At 40.8% G+C, this 27,608-nt stretch overlaps 1 protein-coding gene across 2 annotated transcripts in view; it reads left to right on the forward strand.

The window, feature by feature from the left end:
• Positions 1-2,675: 2,675 nt before the first annotated feature.
• Positions 2,676-27,608, forward strand: part of KIAA1217 (KIAA1217 ortholog) — a 374,037-nt gene continuing 349,104 nt past the window's right edge. Inside the window, exon 1 of one of the 2 annotated variants that reach the window (XM_057432470.1) lies at positions 2,676-2,765. The gene's annotated coding sequence lies outside the window, so the exon portion shown is untranslated. Of the gene's footprint in view, positions 2,920-27,608 lie in introns of both variants that reach the window. The other variant, XM_057432469.1, reaches the window with a different exon arrangement.

Here is a 27,608-nt window from a genome sequence, read left to right on the forward strand (position 1 = left end):
AGCAATAAAATATGTGAATGCAAAAGTTCTATGGATATCACATCTACAGAAATTCCCTTCGTTTCTCACGGTGCAATTGGGAATAAGAACTTTCTTGTAAATGGGATACTTAGTGAAGCACAACACACCCCCACAAGACCCCTATAACAATACCAAATACTTTTAAAAAAGTAAATCTTCTTCTTAGAATGGAATATCTTCAGCCAACTCAACATTTTGCTTACTGCTTTCCACTTTTGAATAGTTGCAGTAGTGGATGGACCTTGGCTGATGCCAGGTGCCCACCAAGCCACTCTCCCATTCCCCTCCTCAGCAGGACAGCAAGGGGAGAATATAAGATGGAAAAAACCCCTACAGATCAAGATAAAGACACTTTAATGAAGCAAAAGCAAAAACTGTACATGGAAGCAAAGAAAAAAAAATAAAACTAAATTATTCTCTACTTCCCATCAGCAGGCCGTGTCCAGCCACTTCCTGGGAAGCAGGGCTTTAGCACATGTGACACTTGCTTTGGAAGACAAACGTAATTAACAAATTCCCACCCTCCCTCCTCCTTTCTCTTAGCTTTTATTGCTGAGCAGACATTATATGGTATGGAATATCCCTTTAGTCACCTTGGGTCAGCTATCCAGGCTATGTCCCGTCCCAAGAGGGACATCTCCACCCTACTGTTGAGGAGGGACGTTGGAGAAACAGCCAGCACTGCTCAGCTGCGCTCAGCCAAAACACTGGTGTGTCATCAACACCTTTCTAGCACCACACTATGAGGGCTGCTATGGGGAAAATTTAACTCTATCTCAGCTAGACTCAATACAGCTGCATACCAACCAGCGCCTTGCTGTTTGTAACCATTACAGAACCTGTACATAACAGCCAATGGTTATCAAATGATAACTTGCATAAAAGAAAAATTGACAAAGCATTCCTTTAGAAAAATTCCACTGAATGGGGAAGATGGTATTTTTAGCATCTCTAAGACCCTTATTCTGCCTGCAGGGAAAAATTACTATTTACCTCAATAGGAGTACATGAAAAATTAGTACCTGTCTGCAGATGGAAATGCAGTATTTTAATATTAGGTATTAATTCACAAGAATTAGGGAAGACCAGGCATATACTTTCTTAGGGTCATCTGAAATTGATTAAAAATGGGTTTTAATTAACACCAGACAACGATTTCTTTCATTCAGCTTCCACTGGTATAAATTAGTTGTTGCCCATACATGTTAACAAGGCTTTGGGCTGTAACTTTCTTGTTAGGCCAACACACAGAGGGACTTTGTCCTGTACTAAATCTGATGAACATCACTGGGAATTTCCTATAAGATGAAGTAATTTTCCCTGGACCTATCACTGTGTGGGAGTGGGACCTTCATTACGCCCATTTGGGAAGGTGTGGGAGCATCCTGAGAGACCACAGGAGACCTTGACTGCCGTCAAGCTCAGCCTGTTCAGATTCCTGACAGAAGCGTCAGCTGGTTGGGAACAGGAGGTGAAGAAAACCAGAAACGAAAACTGTGTTACTAGCTGATTCCATGTTAACAATCACCTGCAAAATAAACCCACCATCCTCCATTGAAACAAACCAAGGAAAGATTTTGCCTTTGTAATCAGGGCTTTTGATGTTGCTTGTCTTGATCTTTCCTGCTCTTAACTCCAAAATTTTTCTTATCTGCAGAATTTACAAAGATGGCAGCTGTTGCAGGAGGTATTGAAAGCTTCGGGAGCTCCTATCAGTGTGGTTGTATGCCACCAAGCATCAAGGGTCATTTTTGTAAGGAGGAAAACAAACAGAAAGAGATTAATTTAGGATTTTTCATCCATACACGTTTTTTTAGTGAGAGACCCAGTTGGTGTTTTTTGAACATTTATGCAGTTGTAGAAAGTTTATCATTTCTTACCATAATTTTCTAGACACAGTTAATAGCATCCAAGATTAGCTTCTTATTTCAGGGCTCTCTGTGCATTCAGACTTTGCTTAGGACATTTTTCATAGCTTGATTATAGAGCATAAAAGCCCAGTTTGTCCAAACAAGTCTACTCATGTGATGTTCCCACAGCGGAATTTGGTCAGTCTCTCTGATGATGGATATACTCTGATGGAAACTACTCAAGCCGGTAAACATTCAGCTACCCTTTAAAAGGAGGAAGGAAGGTTTCAGGTGCTTGGGCACTTGCTGACGCTCTGCTACCAAACCTCTGCACCTGGCTGGGGCAGGAGAGTCCTTCCCCGATGCGGAGCAAGCCGGAGCAGTGTGGGAACAACTTTAAATGAAGCAAGCGTAGGGGTGGTTTTGGAGGTCTGAGTCACAAGAGCCACACGAACAAAATGCTCTGCTTAGCTCGATGCAGCTATTAGGATGCCTAATAAATATTTATAGCCCCTCACCGGGGAGGTGATTGACAGCACGGGGGCAATCCCTACCCAGTAGCTGCAGGCAAGCAGCCGCCCCGGGGAAAGGATCTCGAGGGGCGCGCGGAGCGAGTCCGCCCGGCCTCCGCGCTCGCGGTGGAGCTTGGGGCAGGCCTCGCTACCCCAAAGGTCCTCCCTGTGTTCTCCCCCAGGGGCTGCGGCTACGTTCCAGGCAGGGGCTCACCCTGTCCCCCGGCGGGACGAGCGGCCGCTGGGCTGGTCTTCGCGGGGCGGCCCGCCCCTCCGGCCAGTCCGGCTTCCCTCGTGGGGAGGGGAGGGCGCTGCGGCAGGGACTGCAGTTCCGCGGAGAGCTGCGGAGTCACCCACCCCGCCGCAGCCAGGCTGCCTGCAGGTGAAGTGAAAGTCGTCGGGGAGAGAGGGAGAAGGAGGCGGAGAAGGAGGAAGCGCGCAGCCCGCCTTGCGCGGTGCAGCCGGTGGAGACTCCGCGCCGCCCCCGCGGATCTCCGCGGCCGCTGCGTGCCGGCGCTGCGCTGCGCTCCGCGGAAGTGAGTGGAACCCAAAGTTTGCCTTCCCGGGGGACCGGGTGACCTTGGGGCGGCCGCGCCGCGGGCAGGTGGGGCTGAGCGGGGCGGGGGTCTGCGTTGGGGGTGCGCCCCGCTCTCGACGCGCTGCCCTCGCCGTCCGGCACCGGCAGCAAACGCGGGGGGTGGGAGGGGTGCCCAGGCGAGGGGTGGCACCGGCAGCCGCCGCCGGGAGAGAGAGCTTGGCCCGGGGGGTGCTCCGGCGGACGGGTTGGGGTGTTCGGCAGCGCAGCATCCTTCGGCTGCCCTGGCCGTCCCTGCGCGGACCTCTGAGTGTCTTCTGCTTGTAAGTAAACTTGCGAATATGTCAGACTTAGAAGTTACTTATTTGTAAGCATGGAGTACCACAAAAGATGAGTTCCCCCGCCCCCCCCCAAAATGTCTGTGTGGGGGAAGAGTGTGTGTGTGCTGACTGTAGTCAGAGGGTTTCCACAACAGAATTAATGTGGTCTTTGGAGGAAAAAAAAATAAAACCAACAAAACCCCCAGGCTTTTATGAACGTTTGTGTTGGAAGCTTTTCCCTTGAGCCTTAAGGGAGAGACCGCTCTTTGTCCGGGCGCACCGGGTGCTGGACCCCAGCCCCAGCTCGCTGCCCCTCTCGCAGGGACCGCGGGAGGGTGGGGGAGGCTCGGTGGGATGGTTTGCGGGTCTCTTTGCCCATGTGTGTGCTCTGAGATATGATCTGCTGTCAGCTGAGGGCCAACTTTTTCTGCTTCTTCTGGAGTTCAAAGCAGAACTATTGTTAACTTCAAGAATAGCAGAATTTGGCTTGTCTGTGTTTGGCAGAGCTCAGCCTCTGCATGCAGCATTGGTCAGCATGGTGGTGCAAGTTTTTCAGAATATTAAATGTCATCTTTAGTGCTTTATTTTTGTGCTGCTGTTTAAAATGAGTCATTCTTGATTCGCTTTCATTTCTTGTTCTTTCTCTGTTCCGATACCTTCGAGATACTTGTTTGGAGCTCTGCAGATGAGCATTGTGTACCCAGGGACATCACCAGCTCATCGTTTGCATAGCTCGGGTTGCTTAAATGGCTGTGTGGACAGTAGCTTTTTCTTAATGTGAAAGCATAACTAGGCTATTAAACCAAGTATTGCATAATATCAAACATTAAGACGTCATCTTGCAGACTTTTAGTAAGCTGACTTTCTGCAAGTTAGAGATGAAAATCAAAGCCATATTTATTTATTTATTTCTTCTGACCTTGTGAACTGCGTGGAGCCAAGTGCAGTGAGCATGCAGTGTGTAGAAGTCTGTATCATCTAGCTCTCCAAGAATGACATTTATGTACAGTGACCAAGCTAGAACTGTGACTATATATAACAACTTTTTTTTGCCTTAACTGTATGCCCTAATCTTAAATTCCTTTGAAAATACCTGAGCTAATGCATGCAGGAAGTTCTATGCACACAGCTGGTCTTGTTGTGTGTGCAGTGTCCAGGGTGCAGCGTTAATAGGGCAGAACTCTCTGCGGCTCAAAGTGACTTCACGCTGTGCGTACCTGGAGCTCTGACTGATGTCCACAGGCCCAGAGTTATAAATTATATAATGTGTTAGTTCAGACTTACCGGCTGTGGAGAACCTTTGTCCACAGATCACTGCAAAATTAGACGAGAGGGTTTAGTACTGAGTATTTTCAATGCTTCTCTGCCAGGAACTATCCATTGTTTTTTTTCCTGTATGGCAGAGGAATTATTCTAAAACTGTTTTGACAATTTGATGTAGTTTGGACTGGCTGTCTTTTCTAAAGCATTCAATGTACAATGCTAAAGCTGCCATTTAAAGAAAACCGCTACATTTACTTACTTTTTTTTTTTTTTCTTTCTGGAATATGTCCCATGTTGTATCCTCTCTCCCCCCTCCCCAATTTGCCTTTGTATTCCTATGCATCGTGGGGTTTGTGGTTGTTTTTTCAAACCATATAGCTATTCAGATCATCTAACTTACTCTCTACCTACTTTCTCTATTTGCAACAGCAATCTCCTGTTTATTGCCTTCTGTTAAATTACTGTGCTATTACTCCATATATGTAGCTTTTAGTTTAGGCTATAGGAAGAGGTGGGAAAAGTTAGCTTGCTTTTTTTCTGACTTATTTCCCAGGAAGTCAGTACTCTGGTATGGCAGAATTGTTTCTTGAGAGAATAAATTTGTTTCTCTTCACTGAAGGTTAAAGCTTGGCAGCTTTTTATTGTGGAGTCTTGTGTAATAGCTGCTGCCTGGGCAGTGGTTTTGTTGGGGCAAGGATGACGTCTAGGCTGCTGTTGGTAATAGTTTGGATTTTGTAAGGTTGACCTTAATTGAACAGCTCTCTTGTGTTTGACATTTGCTGTGACCTCTTGCTGTAAGCAAAGGGAGGCAGTTAATGATTTTGAAGCTTGTCTTTCACTCAGAGTTGAAAATGAGGATGTTTAATTCTAGTTCCTGTTCTAACTCTCAGCCATGATTAAATTTTCACTTATTTCACTATTACATCATTATTGCACTTGGTATTCTTACACGCATATGAAAAAAGTTTATGCATATACTGAGATCTTATGTACTTAAAGGTTGTTTTATAGATGCAGAGGTCTTAAAGATAAGACTTGCTTATTTTTGTAATTATCTTGATTAATCAGTTAGTGTTTACAGAGGACTATTAAAAGTTAAATTAGAAGCAGTGAAGAAAGCAATGAGGAGAAAGACTATGGGTGGCAAATCTAGGACTAAGAAAAAGGATGAAGCACTGAAGCAAGAAGCAGAGGACACAGAGCAAGCTGAGAGGGAGGGAACTGAAAAAAATAACTGGGAAAGTGGGGTGGAACTAATGTTAGCTGGCAGGGAAAGAGGAAAAATGTGGACTTTCTTTTTCTATTCAAACCATTGCTTATATCAAATTGTAATGAGTTAACAATCTGCTGGAGGATGAAAGGTTATTTTTACTTGCCATTACTTATGCTGATTCTGCATTTGACATTGTTGTGGTGGACAGAAGCTCAAGCCTGTGGAGAGGAACTGTATTGCAGACCCAACTTATTTGTCTTGGTCCACTTCTGGTAACTGATTAATTGATTTTGTACACTACCTCAGTCCAGGGCTCGTGTGCTGAAGCAGTTCATGGGACTGGTTTGTCATGCTATGTGTACTTGTTTGTGCCCAAACGTGTTGGTACACAAACTGGGGACTTGTGCATTCGAAGGGCAGTTGGTAGTAACTGCTGTCCCCCATAAACAGCCTGACTGGAATGTAGATTCCTGACCTGGGGGTGAAGGCCTTCCAGTCCATTGCAATTACTTGAGCCTTTGCCTCTTCCAAAAGAGTGCTTTCCAGCTAGGCATCACGACTCTTTAATTCTGCAAAAATTAAATTGCCTTTCCTTGAATATATTGTGGTATGAAGGGATATTCTTCTGTCATAGCAAACATCTAAATCCTTCTGACTGAAAAAGGTGAGGTCTTGATCCAGTGAAGACTTCCATGCTTGACATTAAGTTTATCTGTAAGTCTCCCTAGATTTCTGTTTGTAGATTTAGATTCACTAAAGATGTCTGGGAACTTGTATACATAGTTTAAATATGCAAGACTGCTCCTATTTTTTATTTTTTTCCTTGACATAGTTGAATAGAATAATAGTGTTTATTCCATTTTTCATGTAACATAAGCTGGAATTGGCTATATTCTTGGATGCCTCAGAATTAATTAAGTAATGGAACTGTAGTTTTCCAAGCCAGCATGAAATAAAATAACTTTAAACATGTATACAAAAATCAAGGAAAACACCGAGATACATGGGCCAGATCTTGGGGTAATAATATTCTTTGTGCCAAGGAGGTGGGCCATGCCAGGAAAAGAAACAGGTTCTGTGGCAGGCAGGGACAGAATGGGTTGGGACAGTGCAGTGGTCCCACCAGAAATATCCCATGATGGTAATGGTGTGTGTGTGTTTATTTTTTCTTAAGGGGATCTTAAAATGATTGGTTGTTATACCTTTTGCTCCAATTTTCTTGGGTAGGGGAAGGGGAGGAAATCTTCCTCGAACTCCCCATTGAAAATGTCTCAGGAAAGCTTTCACTGAATCATTGGAGTATCTCCAAATCACTTGATACTGTATTTGAGTTCATACAATTTAATGATAAGTCTGTAAAATCTTGTCCATGGGTGGTTTGTTTTAATACAGTGTAGCTTTTGTGTTTGTTACTATACAAATATTCCTTGTATCTCTTCCTTCCTCCTGTACTATCCTGCATCTTCGGACCTTGGGGTCCAAACTGCCCCTCTCTAAAGTTAGATTTGTATGTGTGTGGTTTTTTTTTTTTCTTGTTATACATGACAGACTAAATCAGTTTGTAGATCTTACGAGATGCAGGGGAAGCTGTTACTCTTCTGTGTCCCTTCTTTGAGTATGGTGAGACATGAAATGGTGCCTTTGAGGAAGTTGGCAGGAGTTTGGTTGAGTCCACCGCAGGACAGTTGAGATTGGCAGGGAACCTCTGGAGGGTCATCTTGTTCAGCCTCCTTGTTCAAGCAGACTTACCTAGACCTGGTCGTCCAGGTGGCTCTTGAGCATCTCCAAGGGTGGAGACTCTAAAGCCTCTCTGGGCACTCTGTGCCAGTGCTCAGTCAGTATTGCTAGAAAAGATGTCTGATTCCTTGAGGTGGAATTTTGAAGGAGTCCTTACAGGCTTTGTCACTGGGGCCGAGTATTTAATGAAGGATTCAACTTAAAACAAACAAAACCCACCACCACCAAAACTTCTGGGGTTTGCTTGTTGCTAAGATGCCATATACATCTCTGTGCTGCTCAAACTCACAAAAGTTGGTGCTTTACCCTTCAGCTGCCTGCCTGGTGCTTCTCTTTCATTAATTTTTCCTCTGACCTGTATCCCAAAACAGGATTCCAGTGTTGTGCTCATGCAAGCTTCCTTTACAAGGATGGAGCAGGAAACCCTGCTTACAGTACTGGCTAAAGGACCCCTTAATTCTGGTAGAATGCAACTTAGTCTTGTCAGATTTAAGAGTTCTGGACAACATGGATCCTAACATGCATGCATCTCTCCTGTTCTTTTTCTCTCCTGGTGTAATGTTAGGGCTGACCCAGCTGATACTGGTCATCTCTGTTCCCACATCTGGATATGCAAATCAAATAGACTTCTCTTTAGCTGGAGTCCCAAGAGGCTTTCTGGGAAACAAACAAAAAATGTATTTATTATTGACAGTTTGTGATTTGTTCTTAGAATATTAAAAAATGTTACAGGCTGTGAAATGTTACTGCACAGTTAGTGTTGCTATCTTATTCTGTCCTCTCCTTAGAATTCATTGAAACCGTATTGCACTAATCCAGCCTTGTTGCATAACTTGGGTATAATGTCACCATAATACGCAAGACTGCTTATAATCAGGCATTTGTTAATTATTTTAGAAACTGTATAGCTTTTCATCTTAGGAGGGTTCTTAAAAGTGAAATGTAGCATATTAACTTTTTCTCATCTTTGCCTTACTGTTTCCTTTTTAAACCAACTTTTTCTTACAGTATTGCATAAAATAGGATGATAGAAGACCCTTTACAAGCATGTCGGAATTCAGCGTTATGTTGTTGTATATTAGGATGCCTATGGGGAAAAGCTACAGGGTTCTCTTGGGATCACATACTTGGAATATAGACTGTGAAGGTAGTCGAGACCGAGTATTGCTTTAGTAACAATGAGTCCTACCTTGGAAACTACATTCTGTCTGGCAAGAGTCTAAATTCTGTGGTTAGGAAATACTTTGTCCTTTATTGCTATGACTTTGTATGGAGGTTACTTGGAAATGTTTGCTGGAAAAACTTCTGCAGATTTCTTTTGCCTTTATTTTGAAATCCATAAGGATGGATTATACGTATTTGTTACTTAGTCATGGAGTATGCAATTAGTACTTTGGCTGAACATGTATTATGCATTTAGTGAAGAAAAACTTTCCATTGTCACGTTTATTCTAATAAACCCTATTTTCATATGGATAATCCTCTTCTAATGTAATTGGAACATGGAGCTAATATTTAAATGTCTCAAGTTTAAGGAATGATGGGATAGCTGTAGTACGCTACTGAAATATCAGCAAAACAAAATTGAAGTGCAAAGGAGTCATGCTTAAATATTATTATATAGTATTATAAGCATGACTGCATCATATTTGTACTTTGTCCAGTCCCATTTCTAGCAGTGTTGCATGTGGTGGTGTAGTCATTTTAAAGGCTTTAATTGGCTAAAAGCTTGCCAGCTTGCATTTGCCAGCTATGCTGAAATCCTGGCCAAACTTTTCAAGAGAGTGCAGTAATCTGCAGTTGGCTGAGAACAGTGGATATAAATAGATGATATGGTGCTGAATTACAATTGATTATTGAGATTCAGCTATATGTAATAGATAGCCATAAAAAGACAGCATTGTTTTCCTAATATGGGACTTTAAATGAATGCAGTATTTTTTCTTTCTTATTATTATTTTATTTAGCAAAGTTAATGTTTATCATAAAATCTAGCTCATGGTTTCATGAGTCTGCAAACGATAATCTCTTTATGTTCTTAAAAAAAAAAGAGTTGTGGTCTACTATCTGGTTGTTTTCCAGTAGGAACAGTTCATTATTTTATTTTGGGGTTAGACAAAATTCTAATGAAGGCAGTACATTCTATACATAAATAGTTTTTCAAGCATCTTGCCTCAGAAATCATATTGGAGAACAGAAGTATCTAGCTGATAGTATTTTCAATATTATTTGCATTGCCTCTTCTCAATAACAAAGACTAGTTGATGCCAGATTGAACTTTAAGAGTGGTGAAATACAAAGTCTCATTCGTGCAATCAGTTTTTCTTAAATTGTGTTTAACTTCATGATAGTACCTTCCAGAGGCTAGACTAACATCAAGGTCCAATTGCATGGCATGTTGTGGCATGTATTATAAGGACTCATGGGATAGATCAGGCTGGAAGGAACTTCAGAAGATCTCTAGAGCAGCCCCCTGCTCACAGAAGGGGTAGCTGTGGTATCAAACCAAGTTGCTCAGGGCTTGATCCAGCCATATCTTGAAAAAGTCCAAGGATGGAGGCTGCACAGCCTCTCAGGGCAACCTGTGATGCTATTTGACTGTCCTTACAGTGAAAGCAGCTTTATGGGTTATGGAATTCTCCAACCTGTATGCCTGGTGTGTGCTTCTGTGTTAGATCTTTCCTTCATTGTTTTTGTTGCTTAACAGGAAGATTTGCAGTTTAATTTTAGATGAAAGAGTGTCAGGCTTAGGTGTTCTACCTGTATGCTTGGGCTGTTTCTTTTGCATGCAGAGAAGTGGGTGCCTTGGAATCCAAGATGAAACTCATTTCCTGGGGCAGGAGGTGCAGAGTGAGGAATTGCCATGTGTGGCGCTTAGGCATCTAAGGAAATGCCAGCTATTGGCTGTGCAAGAAATCCAAAGTCTAGGATTTGCAAAGCAATATGTGAGGCTGAGATCAGGACATAGTTCCTGAAGCTTTGTTGCTCTATCTTGTGTAGCTAGAAAAGCCAACATTTAGTTTGTTGATCTACCTCTGCTCCTTGGAAACTTGGGACCTGATTATGTATAGTTCAGGTCATCTTAGGCCAAAGACAAACAGGTTAGCTGGAAGTCCTTTCAGTAGTGTTCAAGTTAGCTTGTATGTTGCTGCATTTAAACTAGCAGTTCTTCCATAGAAGGAGTCATGTGAGTGGTGATTTAAGGAGTTGCTACTCTTCAGCCCTTTGTTAGCACTTCACTTGGCATGAAAATGGAAAAGACATTCAGCAATTCCTCAGCTTAGATGTGGGTTTAAACCCACATCTCCCGCATCCTAGTATCTTCAGTCGTGAAGGGCTTTTTATGTGTCTCCTGTTGAAAGTCTGCAGTTGGATGAACAAACTTCAACATTCATGGGGGCAGGAAAGCATAAAGCTATTTTTTTTATTTTTTTTTTTTAATGTGATGGCAATGATGAGGAAAATGGATCGATGAGTGCTAATGCCATTGAGCTCAATGGATTTCACTGTCTGCAGATGCAGTCTCTGCTTATTCTGTGTTACTGTTGGTTTTTAACTGCTGCTCTATTCACTAACGGTATTAATGATGGATACATCAGCTGTCAGCATGCTAATAAGCGTCATTAACTATCCTCAAAGCAGCTAAATGACACAGCTGTTGAAAAGGAAGAGATTGCATGCAGCCTTGTGCCTGAGATCCTCTTTTAGCTCTAATGGATGGAGCTCACCGAGGGAAAACTGGAGGACAAAAACTCGGAGGGAGTCTACGTGTGAGAGATTCTTCCTTTTGATGTTTGCTTTAATGTTAACAGAGCACCAGCGTGCACTGGAATGTTTGACTGGAGTATTGTTTCAGTGTCTAACAACCCATGACCGTTTATTAGTTTCTGATGTTATTATTGAAATGGCAATATGACATCTAAAAGTTTCCAAATGATGGAGTGAGCATGGTAATTCTGTTTAAGTAGAAAGTGTATCCCTAACATGAGAAATGTCTCTTCTGTGTCTCCCTAACAAAGGTCGCTGTGCCTTCCTTTGTTACTTGTAAGTGCAGGTTTACTGGTAGGTGCTCTTTATTTTTTACTGGTTTCAAGGTGCTGTCTCATTGATGCCAAATGTTACAGATTTTCTTTTTAAAGCAAGTGTCTCCATGGGTAGGTATTAAGATCCTATTACTGTACTTTTGTAATTTCATAACGCGAGTCTTGTAACCAATTCTTTTATGGGATTCTTTTAGTGATCTCTGGCACAGAGCTTGGTCTCTGGATTGCTCAGTAAAGACCAGACCTCCGTGTGCTTTATATCATTCATAATAACTTGGACCATTCATAGAATCATTAGGGGTGGAAGGGACCTTAAAGATCATCTAGTTCCAACCCCTTGGCATGGGCAGGATCACCGTCCACTAGACCAGTTTGCTCAAAGCCCCATCTGACCCGGCCTACCATCTGGCACAGCAATTAACTCTTAAGTTTTTTGCCTATGAAAGAGCAAACCCTGCTCATGTTTTCAGTAGGATTGAGATGAGAAATGGAAGACCTCTGTGGGGAGGGTTAGGCTACAAGGAAGTTGGGGCATGAGTTCTGTGGCAAAGGGAGGAGTTCAGCACCCTCAGCCCCTTCTGAAAGTCGGGATTTTTGTGCCAAGGCAAAAGAGCACTTGGAGCAGGCTGGGCTGCTGCTGGAGGCTGCCTGGACCACGGGAGGGAGTGTCCCCCGGCACTGCCTGTGGCAGAGAGGACAAGGCGGGATTTGTCCTCAGCGGGGCATCTGTGGCTGAGATCTCTTATTCGCAGGGCCTTGTTTCCCGGCGCGTTGGGATCAATGCTATTTTATGTATCCAACAGAGTTTTAAAGGTTATGTGGGACGTTGTGTGCGGGGCAGGAACAAGAGTCTCTTTCTTACGCAGGCTGCTGGCACGCAGTGGACTTCTGGAGTTGATGGGAACTTTTAAAGAATGATCAAGTTTTACTTTTTCTTCTGAGCTTTATATTTGTGGCTGACATTTAACCAGTTCTGAACAAGTATCTGTAAAGGGCACCAAGTAAGCTGAAAATTAAGATTGAAAGATAAGAACTACAGTGATGTAAATATTTAAAGCACAAATCTTGTTTACTCTTTCCCTTCTTTGGTGGACTGTGCTACTTGGAGACTATCTTGAATGGGGTTCTGTTGCCCATACCCCAGAAGTGAACCCACTTTTTTGCACATGTTCAACTTCTTGTCTTGTTCTCTAATGCAAGCAGAATTTGGCAAAGGTTTTTCAGAAAGAGGGAACAACATTATTCAGTAATTATCACCTCAAGAAATGGGCCAGTAATGACTTACTGAACAGTCTCTCCTGTGCAGCTGTAAACTCCAGAAAAAAAAAACAAACGAGAACTCGCAAGACACCCCTCAACCACCACAGTGAGCAAGGCAGAGCAACTAAGGACAGACAGGACTGCATGTACATGAACATAACAGGGTACCACTCCACTAAATGGCTAACCACTTCAAGCAGCATATTTGAAAGGCTTTACCACATATAAGCAGTAGTATTTAGAGAGGCACATTCCTCTCATAAACAACCCAAAATGGGAGGAGGGAGGAATTGATCTGTTCACAATACCTTAAGAATGACAAAAGAAATAAATCCAGTGTTGCCATGTTTTAATCTTCCAGCATGCAGGAAGCCAAGCTAAGCTTATGTTTGGAAAGAATCCAAATATGATAGGTATGAAAAATCCCATTAAGGAATTCAAACAACCTCATTTTGCCATACAACACTGTGACATAACAACGTTGTTATAACAATGGCGTTTCTTTATTTCTGTTCCTACACTAAACTGAATTTTAAGGTTTTCTCCCCCTCTTCATAGACTGTCACTGCGAAGACTTCATTTCTCAAATGCTCAAAGAAACCCCAACACAGGATGATCAGAAAATATCAGTAATAGCTGTTTATCAATCCCTTAAAATATTGCTAGTGTTTCAGAACCAAAGCTCATCAGAAGCGTAGAAGCAATCAGACCCTCCAGCCAGTTATGCTGGTTCCTGATTTGCAATGCACCATCCCAGTTCAGAGGCACACAGAAGCCCACTTGACCCTCAGTTTATTGCTGTCTGAGAACAGCATTTCTCAGCCTTCTCAGCTATGCACACATTTTTCCAATTGAGTTATTTTTGCCACCTCTTCCATTTGCCGTAGAACAAGAAATGCAACACATGCAATGAAAAAGTGTACGCGCTTTTCCTGTCAAGGCTGTACCGCGATATTTGACATGAAGAACAAAAGCGTACAGGTATTCAGACACACTTTCAACACATTGCAGCCCCTCTTGGATTCAGTATTTTTTTAATAAACCTGGATGTCGAGGGTCTGTGCAGGAGACTTGACAGGTCCTAGTAACTCCTAGCATGATGTCTACCATCTTGAGCCCACAAACTCTTCATCCCGCTCTTCCTTTACTCAACTTAGTAAGAAACTGACATTAAACATGCTGCCCTTTTTGAAGTAAATCAACCCAAATGTGTGTACAAATTAGTAACATATTAGAAAAATCACTGGTGCATAAAATCTAAAACCTTGCAGCTAGTTGTTCTGTGGTTGAACATCATATGCGGTACTCAAATGTAGCAAAGGTAGCTGTTCATTGTAGACAGATAGAAGTGAAAACCTGTGATTTTAGCTGTTGGGTACTAAATCTGAACTGATTGTGTGATTAATTTAGCTAATACATCCATTTTGAACAATTGCAAGATATTTATTTCTATGATTCTATGAGCAGGTGTGTACTAATAACGCTGCATTTTTGCTCTGTAGCAAATCCAATTGGAACTTCTTATTAATGCTTCCCTTCTCCCCCTGATTTTGCTTTACACATCTGAGTAACTATGAAACTGTGAGACTTTATGGAATTCAGTAGCAACAAGAAAAAAGTTAGTAGTCTCTTAAATACCTCTTTTGCCATAAAAATATCATATAGTCAGACCTCAATTTTTCTCCATGCTTAAATGCTAAATGATGTTAATCTACTTGTGTTTACTGAGGATTGTTGATACAACACATGGGTTTTGGTGATTTCTTTTTTTCCTTCTCATAAGAGATCTTTTTTTCTTTCTATGATCCAAGGGATAAGTTCAGTAAGACAGTAACTGTGTTACCAAAGATACGGAACAGATACTTTTTAAAAACTAGTAAGAGCCTGCTTTTGGATTTGAACAGTACTAGCACTTTTTAGGAATAGAAGTAATACTTAGCTTCTCTTTGTAATAATACTTAGACTCTTTTTGTAGCCCATAGAATGTGCCATATTATACAGGCATTGCTGAGCATTACATGAGGAGCGGACTGTGTACATCCGCCTGTTGCAGCTCTTCCAGCTGCCTCCAGAACTTTCTGGGTTGAGTCGACTGAAGTGGATTCTACCAAAGCTCCTTAAATTCTTTGTCAGCTTTGTAAATGTCTGTTTCTACTTTGAATCTTGTAAGTTTATTAGCTTTAAAAACAAAACTATGGAATACATTGTTGCGTGATCATTAAGTATGCTGCTGGAGGGAAGATTCTGAATTCACAGCTTTTCGCACTGTAATTTGAATATTCCAGTGACAGAGCTGTTTAAATAGACTTATTTCCCTGACATCTGTTCTCACCCATATACTGTTCTCTGAATTGTCCCAGTACAATTGTTTTTTGTGTTTGCGAGTTGAATGGATTGGGAAACCAATCTTTTTTTTTTAATATGATTTTCTGACATTGCTCTGCTCCTAGGTCTAGTTTACTGTGCAGCTGCACAAGTAATGGTGTCAAGTCCATGAAGACTGTGTAAAGGACTGGGGTTAAATGGTGGAAGAGGTAGCGGATGAGCTAGAACTATTAAACTGCCTCTGTCACGGACATAAATGCTCCTCATGTTGTGCCTTCTGTTGCATTTGTTGTGCCTGTGCTTGTGCTGAGACCAGGAAAGCCAGGCTTCCTGCAGGGGCTGGTTTCTTGGGGCTTGTTGAGGGAATCCGTTTTTGGAGCTTGGGAAGCTGGGCAGAATGCTGCAGCACCTCTCCTGCTGCAGCTGTGGATGGAAGACTGTCAGACTATGTTCCTGCCTTAGGTTCTCTGATGTTTAATTATAGAATACCAGGTTGGAAAAGACCTCAAGGATCATCTGGTCTTTTTGTGTTATGACTCAGATTAGTTGTCCCAGAACCCTGTCCAGATGAGTCCTAAAAGTGTCCAATGCTGGGGAGTCCACTTTCCTGTGGAGATTATTCCAATGGCTGATTGTTCTCAGTGTGAAAAGTTTTTGTCTAATGTTCAACCAGAATCTCCCCACGAATAACTTGTTCTCATAACGCTTGTCTGTTTGTATCTAAGTGTAAATGTGTGGTGTGGATCAAAGATGAGGGGAAATTAAGAGGAATTAAATAAGCCTTTTCTTTAATTCTAAATCTAGTTGGATTCTTTCATTGTCAGTTTTACTTGTTTTGGTACTTTATGTAGTTCTATGAAAGTTGTAGGTTTTTTTGTTTCTTTTTGTTTTTTTGTTTGTTTGTTTTTTATCTATTAGAGAATCTTCATGCATTGCCCAATTCTCTTGTCCCATTTGAATTTAGATATTCGAAGAACCCGCAATTGGAGAGAACGTATTTGAATCCCATGGATGGATTTGAATATCGCAATGAAGAGCCTGAATTTGACTTAAGTGAGATCTCAGCATGAGCATGGGAAGTGTCAGAGTAGCCAACACCCACCTTAGTCTTTCTGGTTTTGGCTTACCACATTCTTCTTTGACGCAAGGTTACGCTACTCAGTAGCACTTTTGTTTTGTTCTGGAAAGTTCTTTGTGCAGTTTTGATACTTGCTCTAATAGAGATCTGAGAATCTTTAGAATATGAAAATATTAGGAGTCAAGAGTACTTGTTTCTTCAGTTCAGGGTCTGTGTATTTGAAACCTGTTACAGCTGTTTATAAGGGAAATCCTAGGATACTGCTGTGTAATATGGTCAAGAAGTAGATCTATTATTTTTTTACCATGTGTTTTCTCAGGTTGTAGGTTAAGATTTTAGCATTTTTATGAAGTATCTGATCTTTATTTGTGAGTTTTCAGCAGCGTAGTTAATTTTTGGTGCCTGTTGACTAAAAATTATTGTCAGCCTGGAGCCTTTATCTGTTTTTTGCACTATTACACAGCTTACTTAGTTTTATGTGGAAATGCATTTCTTTTGAGTTGGAGAAAATGAAAGGGAAGTAATGCTTACTTTTGTACAAGAAGGCAATGGCCTGAATTGATTGGAAGTTTAGATATGCTGATAAACCCTAGCAGGAATTGATGAGTGTCCAAAGCGCAGGTGAAGGAAGCTATGTGATTGTGTCTCTGCAGTTCATCATGTTTGTTACCTTCTCTGTGTTTATGTAAAGAGCAAACTGATGAGGTTGAATATGCAGGCAAGTTTTGGTTTTCTCATTAGCAAGTACAGCAATTATTTTAGGAACTGACTGAATTGAATTCTCAGATCTAACTTAACGGGGTTGTAGTAGCATATTTTGGTGGGCACATAGTAGAATCTTAAGTAACTGCTATTTCCAAAAGCATGCAGTGCTTGAAATGTAAATGCTCAACATCAGTTATGTTATTAAGTCATATAGTTCTGAATGATCTGTGTGGTGAATATCACCATACCAGACTCAAAGGAATTTTTTCACTGCTTACATAAATATGCTCTGAAGAATCCTTCTCCAGTTCCTCTGATTACTTGTCCCTTCAGCAGGTGAGAAAGCTTTATAGTTGCTTTGTAAATAATTAGAAAGAATTTCAGCTCACCTTACAAAGTTTATAAAACTAATGCAATATGCCGAAGTAATGCAAAGTTTTGATACTAAAAGCAGATTTGAGTTGCACTGAAGCTCATAGTGTTTGGCAAACAAAGGGAAGATGGATATCGGCTCCTATTAATGCCCAGATAAGATGAAGCATATAGGAAAGAGAGATTTAAAGACAGTAATAAGAAGTTTTCAGGGTTGGAGTTGCAATCCCATTCAGAAAAAGTGACATTACAAACCAGTTCTCTTGCTGACTAGAGGCCTGATTATTTTTCTTTTTTAATGGATTCACCCAGCAGAAACATCTGTAAGTTTTGATAGTAGCACTACAAAGTGATTGCAGAATAATAACCTGGAGAATTCAGTAGCTTCTATTAACTATGACAGTTTCTGTTCTCTTGTGCATAGGAAAACATGACCTACAAATGTGACTATTAACTGATAGTGGTCATGCAAACTGCTTTTTAAAGTGGAGCAGGAATATATGAGTTGTAAGTGACAATCTGCTTCTGTTAAAATTACATTCCACTTCCCTTAGTGCTTGTCCTTGGGGAGTGTTGATGGCAGCAGTGGCTCCTGAGCTGTAGCCTGTAGCAGAGCTCATGCCAAACAGTACTATGCATCTATACATTTGAACAGCATGAGTACCACTATTAATGTGTCACAGTATGGATATGTCTCCCTTTTCAGTGAAGTTCCTTTGTATGTATGTGTGTATATGCTCAACTATTTGTAGTATAATAGGAGTATATAGAATTAGTTCTCTTGAGTTTTGATTAGTTTTTGAATTCAGCAAGAAATTCCACAATCCAATTGTATGCTTGGTGAAGAAATATTCCTTAAAGTTTACTTTCTCTTCAGGTTAGTATTAGGAATGAGAAGGTCTCTTAATTTAGAATATTTGAGTATGTTTTTCTTTCTTGTGCATGGGGAAGGTGACTTAGCTTGGAAAATATATTCCTCTTAAAGCAGGTTTACTGAGGAGCTTACAACAATTACAGTTGCTAATAGTCTTGGTTATATCTTGTAACTGAATGCTACAGACCCCAGGAATCATCTGATTTAGGTTAAAGTTCTGAAAACAATGAGATGTCCCCAGTTGCACAGGGTGTGGGAGATGAGCAGGGTGAGTGCTTCTAGAGAAAGTGTCCGCTTTCAGTCACACAGTCACTGAGATTGGCAGGGACCTCCTGAGGTCATCTAATCCAGCCTCCCTCTTCCTCCCACCCTGCCAAACTGTGCCAGCTAGAGCAGTTTGCCTGGGACCACATCCAGCTGGGTTTTGACTATCTTTGTGATGGAGGTTCCACAACCTTTCTGGACAACCTGTGTGGTGTTTGGCTGCCTTCATGGTTAAAATAATTAAGGTGGAATTTACTGTGTTGTAATTGGTGCCCATTGCCTCTTGTTCTATTACTGGGCACCTCTGAGAAGAGCCCCTCATTCCCTCCCATCGGGTATTTTCTGTGCATGGATAAGATCTCCCTGAGACCTCCTCTATTTCAGGCTGAACAATCCCCCAGCTCTCTCAGCCTCTCCTTGTGTGAAAGATGCTTCAGGCCCTTCATCTTCATGGCCATAAATACATGTCAGTTTGTGAGCTCTGAACGGCTTTTACTGTTGTTGGGAAATCTGTGAGTTCCCACATCAGAATTTCTTATGTTTAGTGTTACTTTGCAGTCATCTTCTTACTGGGGCACTATGTCAGTTTTTTCTTCTGAAATACAGTGGTTCATTTTCTTGTACACTGAGATTTTGTATCCTATTACCAGTTTTGCTGAGGCTATCTACCAGGTTCAGAACCTATTGGGTGATGCGACTGCCACGTTGCTCCTTTAAGAAAGAGAGTTACACTTGTTCATCAAGAGTGTGTTCCTTTGAGAGTGACTTTCTGGGCCTTCCTGGAGGTCTGTGCTCCAGGCACACTCAGCATATTCAGCAGTTTTAAACTCCTCTTTGCATTTGTTAGTGATGAAGAACTTCCATCATCTCTTGCTTGTAAGTATGTTTGTGTGAGTGTGATCAGTGGCTTTCCTTAGCCTGTGTGTTGATTTCATCTGGGAGTAAATCTTATATCAATTTCATATCTGAATTCTAGACAGCACCTTCCTCCTCACCTTGAAACTTGAACTGTACTGGAATGGAGTTGCTCTTTAATAAGATGGGGAAATAATATGAGGGGATTATATTGTCTAGAATAAATGTAAGTACTCCTTGCCATACAGGTATTTCAATACATTAATACAATAGCAAAAGAATTAATGTAGGAAGATTGCTACCTTTCTGCCCCTGAGTCAAGGAATCAACAGGCTTTATTTTTGCTGAATTCACCTTTTGGACATAGAGGAAGGACAGCTGAAGTACTATGGGCATTTGAAACAAACAGTTTATATAGTGGGTTACTAGTTACCTGTTGAAGAAACTGAATACGAGGGTGGTTTTTTTTCCCCTTAGAAGTAAAGACAACTTAATGGAGCTGAAGGGATCTGTAAGTATAGCTGCATATGACTTTCAAGAAGCTGGTCATAGCAAACTCTAATAGCTCAATTTACTGGGAAGTGGGGTGGGATAGACCTAGACAAAGGATGTTGGAATCCTCAAAAGCTTTTGATAGGTACACTATATCCATCCAGCTATAATCTTTGCATGCTTGCCAATTATCTCCACAAACTCTAACCCTCAGTAGACTTATCTTTTATTATGTTGTCTTTCCTTGAATCAGTGTCAAGCTTTAGCGTGTACAAAATGTTGCATAGTTTAACTGTAGATACCAAACTGAAGAATTTGAATGAATGGGAGAGGAGGAAAATCATGAATGGTATATAGCACAGATAAATAGGCTGTGCTTATTTATTTCCATGATTTCAGAGATAAGAGACATCCAATGCAATGATTAGGCAGCAATTTAAAATGAGGGACAGATTTTAGCTTTTTTTGTTTGTTTGTTTTTGTTTTGTTTTGTTCTTCTGTACACCATTTAATTGTGGAAACGATTGACAGATGTTTTGGGTGGTGAAAGGATAAACAGTTCAAGAAGCTGTTAGATTTGCAGAGGATATACCTATTTAGGGAAGCCTGTATGCTAAGGAGTTAGTCTATAGCTGATAGTCAGACTTCAGAAGGTGTTATAATAGAAATACTTTTTTTAACTTTCTGGTTCTTGTAAGCCTTTCCCTGTAGTTTGCTGCTATCAGAGAAAAGATGTGGGCTAACTGAATATTTAGCTTCATTTGTTATGACTATCCTTAAGTTTCACATAACTTGGCAGTTCCAGAGCAGTTACACTACTGATTCTTTCATTGCTGTCTCCCTCCAATCCTACTGGGGTTTTAGCTCTGTGCCACAGAAAGGAATCTTTTATCTGTGTTTTGCCTTTAATTAATTGGCTGAGGTTCCCACTTCTCTCCCAAGAGCCATTTGTGATCGTGTTTGGAGAGGAACTTGCTTAATAGTTTTGAAACCTGTTTTTACATACAGTTTTCATCTTTTATTTCTATGAGGAATTCCTTCCAGGTGCAGTATTTATCATTCAGGTTTGCATGTGGTTGAGAATGTACTTCATTAGTTGCATGTATCTTTATCTGCAGTTTAATGGAGGCTTGGTATGTATCACCAGCACTGCTTGTTAGAATGGAGATCTTTTAGAGCCTAAGGTGGAACCATACATGACTCTGTTATATCATTCAGGGTCGCTAAAAAGGATATTATTTATAATCTTCTTTTTCCTTTTCCTCCCCCCCTTTTTTTTTTCCGATTTCTGGCATGACGTGCTCAGAGTAGCTGCTGTTAGTGCTAAATGTGACAGAAACCTGAGCAGGCAATCTGGGACTCATGTTCAGTGCTCCAAGATGCCTTGTGACTGTATGAAATGTGTGTCAAGCATCCAGGCTGTCTCTGGTTACTTTCAGTGCTTTCTAACATGGATGAAGTTCTACCCCTATTCTGGGATCTTGCAATACCAGAGAGACAAACTGTGTGATACAAGAGTCTCAGACTCCATCACTTTCACACAACATATCTTTCATGTACGTGATCAGTCAGTTTATTAGAAGTGACATTACAGATGCCAGGGTTTTAGCAAAGCTTTCTTTTAACTCTGCCAAGGTATATTGTTTGTCAAAAATTACTTCATGTTTGCTTTTAAAAGTTATGTTCATCATCAAACATAGTTGAATTATAATGAGAAATTCAAATGATGGCAGGAAGCATAGATCTCAGTTTGGGGAATGATGAAAGAAAATACCTTTTAATGTCAGTATCTTATAAAAATGAATAAGGAGAAAAGCATGGTGATGGTTTGTAAGCTTGATGCTAGACATCATGCTAGGAGTTACTAGGACCTGTCAAGTCTCCTGCACAGACCCTCGACATCCAGGTTTATTAAAAAAATACTGAATCCAAGAGGGGCTGCAATGTGTTGAAAGTGTGTCTGAATACCTGTACGCTTTTGTTCTTCATGTCAAATATCGCGGTACAGCCTTGACAGGAAAAGCGCGTACACTTTTTCATTGCATGTGTTGCATTTCTTGTTCTGCAGCAAATGGAAGAGGTGGCAAAAATAACTCAATTGGAAAAATGTGTGCATAGCTGAGAAGGCTGAGAAATGCTGTTCTCAGACAGCAATAAACTGAGGGTCAGGTGGGCTTCTGTGTGCCTCTGAACTGGAATGGTGCATTGCAAATCAGGAACCAGCATAACTGGCTGGAGGGTCTGATTGCTTCTACGCTTCTGATGAACTTTGGTTCTGAAACACTAGCAATATTTTAAGGGATTGATAAACAGCTATTACTGATATTTTCTGATCATCCTGTGTTGGGGTTTCTTTGAGCATTTGAGAAATGAAGTCTTCGCAGTGACAGTCTATGAAGAGGGGGAGAAAACCTTAAAATTCAGTTTAGTGTAGGAACAGAAATAAAGAAACGCCATTGTTATAACAACGTTGTTATGTCACAGTGTTGTATGGCAAAATGAGGTTGTTTGAATTCCTTAATGGAATTTTTCATACCTATCATATTTGGATTCTTTCCAAACATAAGCTTAGCTTGGCTTCCTGCATGCTGGAAGATTAAAACATGGCAACACTGGATTTATTTCTTTTGTCATTCTTAAGGTATTGTGAACAGATCAATTCCTCCCTCCTCCCATTTTGGGTTGTTTATGAGAGGAATGTGCCTCTCTAAATACTACTGCTTATATGTGGTAAAGCCTTTCAAATATGCTGCTTGAAGTGGTTAGCCATTTAGTGGAGTGGTACCCTGTTATGTTCATGTACATGCAGTCCTGTCTGTCCTTAGTTGCTCTGCCTTGCTCACTGTGGTGGTTGAGGGGTGTCTTGCGAGTTCTCGTTTTTTTTTTGTCTGGAGTTTACAACTGCACAGGAGAGACTGTTCAGTAAGTCATTACTGGCCCATTTCTTGAGGTGATAATTACTGAATAATGTTGTTCCCTCTTTGGGATGTATAAAATTGGATACAAACAAGACACAGGTTTTATACCGCCTGCCTACATTTTATAAAAGCACTCTGAGCTGTGAATAGGGATGACTGAAACATAGCCAGGAAAACTTTATTTGATATTTGGATGAATGCCATAAATAGAATTCAGCTAACACTTGCCTTTGTCAGTTGCTGAAACTCAACTTTAAAAGGATTATTTCGCAACCTAACCCTGCTGTGCAGAATCCTGAATATTGAGATTAACAGCTTTCCTGTAGGTTACTGGAATAGAGCAGTAACTGATTTTTGTTCAGTTATGAATTGCTTTCAACATTTCCTTTTTACTACTAGCATTTTTAGTACTAATACTTGTGATTTTTTTTTTTTTAATCAAGAAACAACTATTAGCTTTTGTTTTTTTATTTTTAATTACAAGAAATGATATTACAGTTGTGATAAAATTTTTATGACTTTGTTTAATAATATATTACTTGTCTTTTTATAAAATAGAAGTGGCTGTCTTTCAGCAAGCTGTTCTCTCTTCTTCAGTAACGTACTGTTATGTGCATTTCAGTGTTGGAGCAGCAGCATTTGCAGGTAAGATTTGAATTTTTCAGTGTCCCATGCTACATCATCAACACGGAGTGCTCAGATCCTCTGGTGATTCTTCACAGTGGAGCTATACCAACATAAACCTTTTAATCATAAAATTTTCAACTGCAGGCAAAACCATGGCATCTGCCTCTGCCTGTCCCTGTGTGCTCATGAATTGTGTTGATTTAGGATTTGCTGGTTTTGCCTGAAGCCAGAGGGAACTAGAAGGGAGATTTTCTGTTTGGCTGTGTAAAACATCCTTGTATACACTTCCCTTTCTTTGGAAACCTGCTGCTGTTGTCTTCAGCAGCAGTACAGCTCTGCCAGTACTGACAATAACAGGAGCACTGGCGGGAAGACTTGCTTCCAGTCTTTTACTGCTTTACATCTACATATACCCTAAATATAGCATGGCAGATAAAGAGGGAGGGAGTGGTAGTCCGTAGTTCGTTTCCATTGTCCTGTCTTTAGAGGTGCTGCTGAAATGAAAGCATCAGTACAATGTCAGGAAGCATTCCAAGTGTCTTCTGGCATACCTTCATTTGAGAGCTGTGTGAAAAATAGTGGTCCAGGTAACGTTGGGGAATTTATTCAGCATATGTTAATGTCCACAGGAACAGAAGAAAGTAGTCTTTATATAATTCAGGTTACACTGTCAATTTGACCTGAGTCCAATGTCTAATCAAATTATTCTGAGGCATACTCGAAGACGTGAAATAAAAGCTTTGATTTAGTAAGTGTTACCTAGTAGATTGAACACTGGGTAAAAGAAATTTGACTGTCCCCTGCTGCTGGCTGGAGAGCTTTGTGAGTTATGTTCTTCCTATGACTCAGTTTCTGCATTTGCAAAAGTAGGAGTGATCCATCTGACAGCTTTGTGAAGTGTTTTAAGGTGTCAGCAACAAGCGTATGGTGTCCTGTTCTTTTGCTCAGAAGAAGCTTTTGCCATGCAGTTATGCAACAAGTATTCTTATGATATAGTGGTACTTGGCAGTGTTAGGTTTACAGTATGAATTGATAATAGTTTTATAGCTTATCTGATGGCTGAAAACAGTTCTTTTCTTGATTAGATTTCTGATTTCTTGGCTTTTGCCATGCAGTTACGCAACAAGTATTCTTATGATATAGTGGTACTTGGCAGTGTTAGGTTTACAGTATGAATTGATAATAGTTTTATAGCTTATCTGATGGCTGAAAACAGTTCTTTTCTTGATTAGATTTCTGATTTCAAGGCACCATAGCTAAATGCACATGTTCTTGTCCACAGAAGCTACATACACACTGCTTGTAGGAGTGTGTATGTGATTTGCTCATTTTCCTGGGGTGTTAGACCCCTTGGTTTACACCTGAAATGATGTCAGGGGTGTAGAGGTGTGTAAGGAACAGCCTTTGGATGCTTTCATATGTCCAAAACAGAAGCTTTTCTGCTTTGCTCTTCCATTTGCAGGAATTAATTTCAAGTGGAAAGTATGTTAAGAGCTACTTTTGTTTATAGAATCATGCATCATTGCTGAAGAGACTTGGAAAAATTTCAGCTTGTGCTTTTGCATTAAATGGATGATTCCTGGTATTCCTATTCCTCTGTCTTTGCTCCATTGCTCCTGTGCCTATTTCTGCATTTCATAATCACATTGCCTTTGTTTGTACCAGGAAAAGTCCTCATGCCTTCCTGCAGAGGTAGCTCAAGGTGTGCTCTGCATTTTGTTTTGTGGCTGCAGGCATCACCTCAGCTTGGCCCATGCATGGGAGGGGAAACAGGCTATTCCCAGTTTACATTGTGCTATGCAATTCAATTACTCAAATTTTGTATGGCTTAATGTGACACAACTCTCCCTTCAGCAGAGCTTCCTGCTCTCAGGGCAGCTCTCAGACCTCTTGTATGTGCAGTGGCAGGTTCTTGCATCATTTGCCACTTGTGTGAATTCCTGTACTTGAGGGAACAGGAAGCAAAGAGGGGAAAGTACACATATATTTTTGATCTTATTTTCTTTTCCCTTGCCTGTTGTGGTGGTGGTGAGGAATATTCTGCAGGTCTGGCATAGCGAAACAGAAGTCTGCTGCAGGCTCAGACTTCACTCCTGCTCCAGTGCTGGGAAAAGCAGGCTGGGAGGTGATGGCTGGGACACTTGGGGGCCTGCCACCTTGTGGGGATCTGCCAGTCACCATGGTCAAACCCTTGCACCTTCCAGAGCTTTGTGTGAAGCACTGCATGCTCCCTTCTGGGATTCTTAATCTAAGTTTTAAAAGAACTATGTGAACTAATGGGGCAGGAGAGTGAAAAGTAGAGCTTCAGAATACAGAATTTCACCCAGTTTCATTGTGAGGCTTATAACTTGTACTCTTGAACCTTCAGCTCAAGGAGCCATGTCATGGAGATACCTTCAAAATATGAATCATGTATTCAGTGAATGTCCCAAGCTGTTAGAACATGAAAAGGATCTAAGATGATACTTTAAGAAACAGTAGTCTTCCAGATCAAACTCCTTTTTCTGTAGGTAAAGAGATAATTTATGCCTTTTTAATATTTGGGATTTGTGGTGATCAGTGTTCCTCAATAAAAGAATGTATGAGCAGCATCAACTAACAATGCAGGTCTTTGCCACCTGTAGTTTTACTTTAAATGTTATGGGCTTTGTCATTTAATCAGCCTGGGATTAAATTAGATCCATGAGCCAGTTCAAAAAAAACCCACACCAAAACAAACAAACAAAAAAGCCCAACCAAAACTCCCCCAGAAACCCAAACCACCCCCACAAAAAAACACACACAACAAAACCCCACAGACGAAACAAACAAAAAAATCCCTAAGCCCCCCCAGAAAACAAAACAACAAAAAACTAGAATAAATGCAGACTGAAGATAGGCTTGGGAGTGCAACAGTTTCTTGTCTTATAGTACTGGGGGAAGCTGAACTTTCCCAAAGTTGAATCTTTACATGGTATTGTGTTCCTCTGAACAATTCTTAGGGATTGCTCAGCATTTTGCACAAGGGCTCATCAGAAGAATAATTCTTGAACCCAGTAGAACTGTTGGAGAGGAAAAGAGGGGATGGAAGTGTGGGTGGGTTTTGATTTTAGTTTTTATTTTCTTTCCTTATGCAGGTTGCCTTATTTAAAATGAGCCTCTTTTGAAGATGTCCCTGAATCAGACTAAGTGTTGGTGGCTGGGCTTGTAATCCTTCACTCCAGTATTTCATTCTTACATTTCTCTTTTTTTCTTTAATTTCAGAGGCATTGTCTCTGCAAAGACAGGAGTCCATGATAGTTTATAAACAGAATACACATATACTTCTAAACTTGTGTGTGTATATGTATATTAAAAAAGCTACATGAGTACATATTTAATCTTGTGTTGTAATAGAAATTCATTGATACTTTATCTGCAGAGTTTATTTTGGATTAGCAGTCCTATTCATTCAAAAAGTGTAGCTATCAAACACAATGAACAAATATTTTGACGGTGCAGAAACATTGGGTTGTTTTTTTTATATATAATTTTTAGGGACTAGGTTAAGTGTAGCAAGACTCTCTGAAAGAATTAACCCTTCTCTCCTTGGTCCAAAATTAATTCGCTTGTATGGCTAGACAGGCCTGCTGTCTGCAACACCTTCCCAGCCCGCAGTTAACTGCTTCTTCCTTCTTGTGGACAGTGAGAGATCTTGGTGAGGTCATTTGGGGAGGAAGTCAAGATCCCTCAAGTCAATCTGTGGGAGGCTGCTTGAGCTCCTGCCACTGGGGGTTGAAAGGTACCATGTCAGTCCCCCTGCCAGAGAGTAAATAGGTGGTTCAGTTCATGTAATGCATAACTTCTCTGCTTTAAAGTTGAAACCGAGTTCATGTTTATTCCTTTGAATGTTTCATATTTAAAAATGAAGAGTGATTATCTGTAGTGGCACACCAAATAAAATGCTATTTTTCCTCTTCAGAAGCACTCTTCCCCTGGAGTATTCAGCAGCAGTGGCATAAGGCAGTTGCTGTGTTCAGAGAGTATGATTTCTTTCCTGGCCTGGCTTTTTCACTGAACTTTTATCTTGCTAAAAAGAATATTTTACGATTAAGAACACTTGGTCACATCTGGTACTTCTCAAATATGGTTGCTTTTCCAAGAATAGCATGCAAACATGAAATCAGAATTGCAAGCAGATGTTTGGTAATATGGCCATAGATAACCTTTCAGCTTCATGCTTAATTTTTGTGAATAACCATCTGTAAAGAATGCAGATTAATAGAGAACAGAGATAATTTCTGTCAGCGTTAATATGTTAAGCTTACCATGTTGCGGATGTTGTACTATAAAATAGTATTATTTATTGTATAAAGTTGTCAGCTG

The sequence above is a fragment of the Pezoporus wallicus genome, unplaced genomic scaffold, assembly GCF_028554395.1.
Source record: "Pezoporus wallicus isolate ANWC-B61680 ecotype Strahan unplaced genomic scaffold, APGP_CSIRO_Pwel_v1 scaffold_2584, whole genome shotgun sequence".
NCBI lineage: Eukaryota > Metazoa > Chordata > Aves > Psittaciformes > Psittacidae > Pezoporus > Pezoporus wallicus.